Source organism: Euprymna scolopes, chromosome 27 (assembly GCF_053919585.1).
Source record: "Euprymna scolopes isolate OS-2025 chromosome 27, ASM5391958v1, whole genome shotgun sequence".
NCBI classification, from domain to species: domain Eukaryota; kingdom Metazoa; phylum Mollusca; class Cephalopoda; order Sepiida; family Sepiolidae; genus Euprymna; species Euprymna scolopes.
The window spans coordinates 65,733,022-65,743,021 of record NC_136508.1 but is presented as its reverse complement, the minus strand read 5'-3'; the positions used below and the strand labels follow the sequence as shown (position 1 = coordinate 65,743,021).

General features: G+C 31.8%; 1 protein-coding gene and 2 pseudogenes across 1 annotated transcript in view; 2 read left to right on the top strand and 1 right to left on the bottom strand.

Annotated features, from left to right (window-relative positions):
• The window catches only part of LOC145248885 (uncharacterized), a 315,242-nt gene that overhangs the window by 299,704 nt on the left and 5,538 nt on the right, over nucleotides 1–10,000 (bottom strand). The gene's annotated exons all lie outside the window — the stretch shown is intronic.
• On the top strand, nucleotides 4,004–4,217 carry LOC145249220 (U2 spliceosomal RNA; annotated as a pseudogene).
• Nucleotides 4,226–4,363, top strand: LOC145249155 (U2 spliceosomal RNA; annotated as a pseudogene).

Sequence of the window (10,000 nt, the reverse complement as noted above, 5' to 3'; positions counted from 1 at the left end):
ATATGTATATATATTATATATGCATATTATATATTATATATATTATATATTCATTATATATATATTATATATATATTATATATATTTTATATATATATATATATATATATATATATATATATATATATATTATAAAGCTTAACGTCTGTGTGTGTGTGTGTCTGGTCAAGAATAGGCTCCTATATTATCGACTATTATAGAAAACTGATCACATATAATGATAGAAAATGTATCGAGACACAGGAATTGGTATGTTTGATCGGGCATAATGATGATTCATTTAAATTGTGGGGTCTCCGTACGCGCCTGGTCCACAAAGTATGGAAATAAAAAATTAAAAAAATTAAAAAAAAATACGTTCGCAAGTGTTTTTGATATAGATGTACATGATAATACTTTGATAAGTATGTTTTAACTTAAATAGGTATAGTATAATAAAATTGTGGGGTCTGCGTTCGCGCCTGGCCTCCATAGAATGGAAATAGGCGCAAACTTTAATAAAGACTTTTCATATCTATCTGCGTAAGTATACTTTGATAATTATGTTCCGGTTTGAAGAAATATGGTATAATAAAATTATGGGATGTTCGTTCGCGCCTGACCTCCATAGAATGGAAATATGTCACAAGGTTTAACACGGTTTTTTTAATATAGATCCACAGAACATTGTGATAAGTGTTTCAGTGTGAACAGGTATGGTATAATAGATTATGGGGTTTATCTATTTTATTTTTACTTTCATCATATTTTGCTTTGGTTTTGATACTCCCAAATTCAAAGCTATCTTTTTACAACCCTTCGTTTTCATAACCTATCATACTTTCATAAATCAGAGTCTATTTTCTGCAGGCGGTTTTTGAACCCAGTCAACGACTGGTACTTTTTGCTAGTATATATATAACTGTATATGTATACATAGCTAATAGACTTATATATATACATATGCTTTTACTTATATGCATATACTCATGTATATATACATAGCTAATATACTACACACACACACACACACACACACACACACACACACACACACACATCTTACTGTATATGTCAAAATAGAGTTGATGTTTTAGGACGCTTAGTATGGTTGAAAATCTTGCGTGTTTTATTTAATAACTAGTTTGTGGTCGTTTAATCTGTACCGAAAGATAAACTCTATCTTGCCTGTTTGGGCATTTTGCACAAAGACTGCAACATATTGCATTGGTACTGTCACAGGTTAGGCGTGGCTGGTGTATTAGAATTTGTGTATTTTGAATTGTAAAAAGAGAATCTGTGATTAAATGCTGACAGACTAGGCATCTAAGTTTATTGCGGATATAGTTACCATGTTGTGCAATGTTACGTAAGTTTTCTTTTAGATGTGGTTAGCTTGGTTAATAAACGATAAGTTTATCTTTTAACATTAATGGGTAGTTCTTCTAAAATGGAATTGCATGTAATCTAAGAGTTGTAGAATCTCCCGTTTTAGAACGTGTAAATTTATGCTCGTTGGCCATGATTGAAGACCATGCGAAGATAGTGTTGTGCAACGTCGCAGCTCACAAGAGCCAAGAAAGCCAACAAGCTGAGTCTTGGGCTTGTTGGCTTTCTTGGCTCTTGGAAGCTGCGACGTTTTCTGGCTGTGGAAATATATATATATATATATATATATATATATATATATATATATATCGGTTAAGGAACAAGTGTATTAACAATAATGTACAAAGATAGGAAAGCGTGTATATCTGCTGGGCACTCGGCTAGCAGTTGAAGTGCAGTCGCATCTCTCTCACTGATGTTGGAATTACTAGCGCTATTTATAGTGCTAATCGGTGTAAATTCCTCTGTTCAAGGGAGGCCGGTATAACAATATATATATACACGAACATGTAATGTATAAGCAGGGCGCCCGGTCGTAAAATAAGTTTTAATATGATAGTTTGAATAATGTGCACTTCGTATTTATTATTATATCATATTGGACTCAATACATAGTAATGATTTATAAAAAAAATCATTAGAAAAAAGTCGTTCGAACTTTCCCTGGCAAACTTTATTTTATTTTTTTAATTTTCACACTTTTGTACCGATTTTCTCGGGCTAAAACTCAAATATAAAGTTTCGTAAATGTTCAAATACCTTATATATGAAGTTTCATGTCTGTAGACCAAAAACTCTAGGAGAAATATGGTTGGCAAAATTTTTCAAACAAAAATAAATATGCATACATAAATATAAATAGAAGAATTTAGGGAACTCATCCCGGAAAACCCGTACCCGGAAAACCCGTACCCGGAAAACTCGTCCAATTAGGCAGGAAAACTGGTCCCTTATTGAATAAATATCGATTGAAAATACATTTTATGACCGGTCCTGGATGAGATATTGTTTTTAAAAGAGGGGTCTTGATAATTGCTAAAGAATAGAAAATTAAAGAAAATACTGAGGGAGATTAAGTTTTAAAAAGAGCCCCTACTCTCCAAAAGAAAATAAATTTTAATATTTTTAAAATATAATATGGTAGAGGGGGGGGGGCTAAAAACTATATATCTCTTCACAAACCAAAACGATAAACAACAACAAAAAATGAAATGAAAAAGATTCGTGATAAACGGAAGACAAGTTTTCGATAAAATAGATTAATAAATTTCTTTAATGATGACTTTCTTTTTCTTAATGATTGATTTAACAATTTTGAAGTGAAAATAAAAAAAAAATTATAGATACAGACTCGAGATTTGACATAAGGAGTATTGAGATTTGACATAAGGAGTATTGAGATTTGGGAAAAATTTTTAATCGGTTTTCGGCCAAAAAATTTGGCTGTCAAGGGGTCAAAGTTCAATAATTTGACCTTTGAAAACTCTACCAAACTCCTCCACAAATTTTGGGTCTAAACATTTGAAATTTTACGTCAAGGGTATTCAGACATGCAGCAAGTTTTTTAATCAGTTTTTTGGGCGAGAATTTGGCGGCCAAGAGGTCAAAGTTGAAAGAGTTGAGCTTTGCAGATTCTACCAAACGCCTCCGCCAATTTTGGGTCTAAACACTTGAAATTCTAGATGTAGGTTACCTGGACATGTCAAACTTTTAATATATATATACACACATATATATATATATATATATATATGCACATAAAGTTATGAACAGTATATAGGGCCCGAGCTAAGCCGGGCTGAACTGCTAGTATATATATATATATATATATATATATATATATATATATATATATATATATATATGTATATATATAGTAATTTATAAAATATATATGGCGATTAAGTTACACTGAATATTCTGCGTTTAATCCACTATAGGATCCGTCAGGAATTCCAGATAAATATTTTCCAGTAAGTTATTAAGTTTTAACAAGGTTGCTACAAGCGTGCTCAATACCGAAGTGGAGCAATATGTAAATTTTATTTGTTTTGCATAGGCATTAATATGTCGCTACACCTTCATGAGCATGTTTCGGTCAACCAGTTACAAGTAACTAGAAACCTATTCAGATGATATTGCTTGTACAAAAGCGCATTCAGAGATTCAGCAATCACAGAAACATTTATGAAGATCTGACAATGCATGTCGTTAAGAATTAAAAAGGAGATGGTCTTCAATATATGTGAAGAAAACGGAAAAGAAAGGGTGGTAATTAAGGTTTGTGTCGAAATAGAAAAAGAAAAAAAAAGAATAGAGAAAAAACAAAGGGGAAAACAGAAAGGAAGGAAATAATGGGAAGAGAAAGAAAAAGGTGGAAAGAAAAAGTGAAGGGAAAGAGTTCAGGTAAAAACAGCAACACCAATTAATAAATTGTATTTTTATAAAATAAAATAATTAATATTTTAATATTACATATATATATATATATATATATATATATATATATATATATATATATATATATAAATATGGTACTAGTGCAGAGAGTGATCCGGACGTAAATAACGTTATTATTTAAAAAACCATTCTTAACATAGGGAGGGAAATTTGCTCGGTGGGGGAGCAAATAAATATCCTTTTCTTGGCCTTTTGGTCAAGATCAAAGTGTAGTATCTGTTCCGGCAGATGCTGCACTTAAGATGATTTGTACCAGTCAATGGAGGGGAAACCCTCTATACTGGGACAATTATTATTTTTGGTAACCAGAGTGACCCCTTTTAGGGGAGCTGGTTTTTACCTCACATTAAAAACGGCCTTGTGCCTAATTTGCTCAGTGGGGGAGCAAATAAATACCATCCTTTTCTTGGCCTTTTGGCCAAGATCAAAGTGTAGTACCTGTCCTTACTACATGCTGTTCTTATGTTTGTAACTGTGTGATATAAAGTGGGGATTCACTTTTCTGTATTAATTTAATGTAAAATGATCACCCACTTTAAAACAAGTCATTCTCAAAGCCATTACAGTCATTCTCCAGATCATTCAAGTTGTTTTTGAAGGATTCCAGTTATTTTTTAAGCATTCAAGTCATTTTAAGGTCATTCAATTCATCCTTAAGTTCATTAAAGTCATTCTATGTAATTTACTTTTTATTTAAGTCATTTCAGCCCATTTTCGGTCATTTTAGTTTATCTTTAAGAATTTCATGTCACTCCTACATTCACGCATTCATTCATTACACGAGAGCACGCGACTAATGACTATCGGCCTTGTTTGAAACAAAGTCTCCTCATCAGCAAAGATATTGGGTGGAGTTATATATATATATATATATATATATATATATATATATATATATATATATATATATAATTTTTTCTCTTAAGTATATTTCATTAAATAAAATAGACGTTTTTGTCTATATATTCTGTTTTTGATCGTTTCCAGTTTCCGAATAACGGCCTTCACTTCTGGCAGGAACTGGCTGATTTAATCGCCACATTTGTCTTTGAGGTTCCACTGAAACATGTATGCGTACATGCAACCAATAATGTTTGTATAATAAATATACTATATACTTGCTCTATCCTTCATCGAGCACTCTCTAATAAAAATACGGGTTCCAGTGGTTCTACCTTTAGGAAACCAGACTATACAACCATATATATATATATATATATATATATATATATATATATATATATATATATATATATATATATATATATATATATATATAGCCAGTAGAGTTTAGTTTCCTAGAAGTACATCCAATGAAACAACATGTGTCTACCAAAGAGTGCTCAATGAGTGAACAGAGCAGGTATATGAAATTTATTTATACCAACATTAATGGCTACATATGTACATACATGTTTCTGTAATCACCCACGTTGGGGGACTACGTCTTCAGGCCAAGTATTATCGTCGAAAACTGATATTTCAATCAAAAAACATTTTCCTATTTCGTTTGTAAAGTTAGAATGTAACCTGGGTGGGAGTCATAAATCGGTGAGAGGACAAGTGAGGTCTTTGAAGATAATAAACATCTTCTTTTTCATTTCCCTTTCTCTCTATCCATCCCATCTTTTGGTTTTTATGGCATAAGGTACTTGAGAATTTAGTATTTTTGTCTTACAGTCTGTAAATTAAAAACATTTCCTATGGTCACTGAGTACTGACCGGTGTCTTTCAATCAACACCCATCCACACACATACACGCACACACACACACACACAACAACACACACACTCACACACAAACACACACACACACACGTTAATACAGATATTCAGAAGCGAATATATGCTGTTCGTTTTATTTTACTCACACACACGCACTTAAACTAGGCAATAACTATAACTACGCAAGAATAAAATTAAAATTAAAATAAGGTAAATAAAACAAATAAATAAAAAATAAATAAAAAAATAAAAATAAAAAATAAAAATAAAAACAAATAAACAAACAAAATAAGAATAAACATAAAATCTCGAAAGTTATCTAAACTCCACATGTACATATATATATTAATATACTTATAAACGCCTACATCTTGCTACACCGGCGCATACATAGACACACACATATAGACATACATAGACATATAATGGTCATATACAGCTATGACATGTTTACATCCATACCTACATACGTAGTAATATCCATACGTGGAATCTCAAATCCAGACATCCATGTACACACTTGGGTACCATACATCATGACTGTTATTATATCAAAACTAATATTAATCCCACTAATAATCCTAATAATAATAATAATAATTCTTGTAATATTGATAATACTAATGACACCACCAATATCAATAATAATAATAATAATAATAATAATAATAATAATAATAATAATAATAATAATTATAATAATAATAATAATACTGTATAATTGGGAACTCCAAAACCCGTGGACCCCAACTGGATACACGTCCTCATAAATCAACCCATATATATATATATATATATATATATATATATATATATATATATATATATATATATATATATATACATACATATACATACACATACATATACATACACACACATATATACATAGATATACACATACATATACACATACACACACATACATATACATACACATATACACATACACATACATACACACGTACACACATTTATATATATAAGCACAAATACTTATATACACATACACATATACATATACATATACACACACGCGCACCAGCATACACACAATGCATACACATTCAGACCATCCGCAGGTGCAGACAACATCCCCTTCTACTCGTGTCTCCACATCTCCACAGACGTATACAAGACACATACACATATAGATACCAACACAGACAACCGCATACACCCACATACACATACACGCGCAGGGACACACAGAAACCCGCTCACTCACAACGCAGGAAAACACAGCAATACATGCACAAATGCAAAGACCTTTTTCAATAATAATAAGGTGTCTTTTTTTACTTCAGTAGCGTGTTAACCCCTTTATATATGAAATAGCATGCCACTACATTCCACACGGGTGTATATATATACATATATAACATATATACAAATACATTCAGACACCCATACATACTTGTAATATACATTGCTACAACTATCATATACGAGACAGCCTATTTTAATAGTACAGAAATATATATATGCATATATATACATATATACATACATATATACATACATACACATACATATATACATACACACACATATACATACAAACATACACGCATACATAACTACACTTATACATACATACTTACACAAAATACAGACATATATATATGTACCCTGCCACTAAATATATATATATATAAATATATATATATATAAATATATATATATATATATATATATATATATATATATATATATATATATATATATATATAATTCGAGTCAGTCAGTTTGTAACAAAATGGCGAAAATTCTTGAACGTCTCTTAAAATTTTAAGGTTCATAAATATAAAGAGGAATACGTGGCTAAAAGATAGAGGGGGGGGGGAGAAAGAAAGAAAGAAATTACAGAGAAAAAAAAAGAGAGTGAGAGAAAAAAAGAAAGTAATATATAAAGAAGGAAATTTAGAAGAAGAGAGTGGGAGAGAACGAAAGAGATGGAAAAAAAGCAAGAATATGGCGAAATTAGGTTATGCACCGGTTGTTAATGGAGTTCAACTTTTTGATCAGAGGTGCAAGGTAATAAAACTGTCCTGATCCTATAAAAAAGATGTTTTTAAAAGTTTCAGACGAAACTTGAATTGATTTCGTGGGAGCTGTAAAGATAAACTCATAGTTATTACCCGATAATAAAGTTTATATATATATATATATATATATATATATATATATATATATATATATATATATATATATATATATATATATATATATATATATATACTAGCATTTCAGGCAGCCGTTGCCCGGGTGTTTGGATGTGTATGTTGAGCAAAAAAAAAAAAAGTGGTAGTAGGAAGGTAGGCTCGAACCCGTACCGCAAATGATGAAAAGAACGGGGGAAAAATCTGACGTCTATGCTGTTACGACCACCGCCAAACCGGAAGTGACATTTTTTAAAGGTTAGGCTAGACAATCGAAAGGAGAGGATGACTTTAAAAAATATCGGCGAAAAAAGCGACCCCCTGTAGAAAAGTGCCCAGTTTAAGGTGAAGATATTAATGTTTTTAGACAATTTTTCGATATTTGTCGTCTGAAAGGTCGAACTTCAAAACGATACTGATCTTGAGAAAATCCGTCCCCTCTGTCGAAAGTGTTGGGCAGACATCAAACATACATACATACATACATACATACATACATACATACATACATACATACATACATACATACATACATACATTTATATATTGGTAACTAAAAACGTTCGACCCAAACCGATTAAAAAGCTTGCCATATCTCTGAATACCCTTTATGTAAAATTTCAAATGATTAGACCAGAAATTGTCTGAGTAATTTGGTAGAGACCGCAGAGGTCAATTTTTTTTAAATTTGACCCCGTTTTGCCCCCTTAAAATTTATTGTTTTGTGCTCAAATCAAGTTATTAAGTTAGATCCATGTCCAAGGAACCTATATCTAAAATTTCAAGTGCATAAACCCAAAATTGTCGGAGGAGTTTGGTAGAGTTCTCAAAGGTCAAATCGTTGAACTTTAACCCCTTAATTGCCAAATTTCTGGCCAAACACCGATCACATAGATTTTCCCAAATCTCAGTAACCTGTATATCAAATTTCGAGTCTGTATACTAAGAATTGGCAGAGTTATTGCGTAGGGAAATGTACACAGACACACAGACACACACACAGACACTTTCACTTACACACACACACACATATATATATATATATATATATATATATATATATATATATATATATATATATAGATAGATAGATAGATAGATAGATTAAACAAAAATATATACGTATACATAAATATATATGGAAACAATTTTTTGTTTACTGTGAAGATTTTATGCAAATATTAGCCAACTATAAATCATGTAGAATATGTGCATGAATATAATTACACGTAATAGTTAACTCTAGATGATCATCCCATAGGAAAACCGAAAAAACTAAGAAGGAATTAATTAAAATGAATATTTAAAAGAATATGCAAATTTAGCTAGATCTTTTGCTTGTGAATGCATTTTCACAACCCATATATAAGAAAATTGTATTTTCTTTTTAAATAAATAGAAAAGAGGGGTTTTAATACACACAAAAGAAAAACGAATTTATAGGAGTACATATACATTTATACACATATCTATAATATAAAGTTTAACGTCTGTGTGTGTGTCTGGTCACGACTAGGCCACCTCCGTGGCCTTCGCGCCGGGATCAAAGTGTAGTATCTGTTCTGGCAGATACTGCAAGCAAAGACCATATGTGGGGGTAACTCAACATATCAGACCTTGGTCAATGTAGGGGAAACCCTTCATACCAACCGTTACTATCCAGCTCCCATTTCCCACCCATCGGGAGCTGGTCCCCTTTTCCCTCCCTCTCTCTCCACATTAAAAAACGGCCTTGTGCCTAATTTACTCAGTGGGGAAGCAAATAAATACATACTGCAAGCAAAGACCATATGTGGGGGCGACCGCACATATAAGACCTTGGTCAATACCTTCATACCAATTGTCATTATCCAGCTCCCCTACTCCCCGGGGAGTTGGTCCCCATTTCCCCTTCACTCCTCACATTAAAAATCGGCCTTGTGCCTAATTTGCTCGGTGGGGGACCAAATAAATACCTGGTCACAAATAGGCTCCTATATGGTTGACTATTATAGAAAACTAATCACATATAATGATAGAAGATGTATCGAGACACAGCAATGGGTATGTTTGATCTGTTATAATGATGATTCATTAAAATTGTGGGGTTTACGTACGCGCCTGGTCCACAAAGTATGGAATTTAAAAATTAAAAGAAAACGTTTACAAGTGTTTTTGATATAGATGTACATAATAATACTTTGATAAGTATGTTTTAACTTAAATAGGGATGGTATAATAAAATTGTGGGGTCTGCGTTCGCGCCTGGCCTCCATAGAATGGAAATAGGCACAAACTTTAATAAA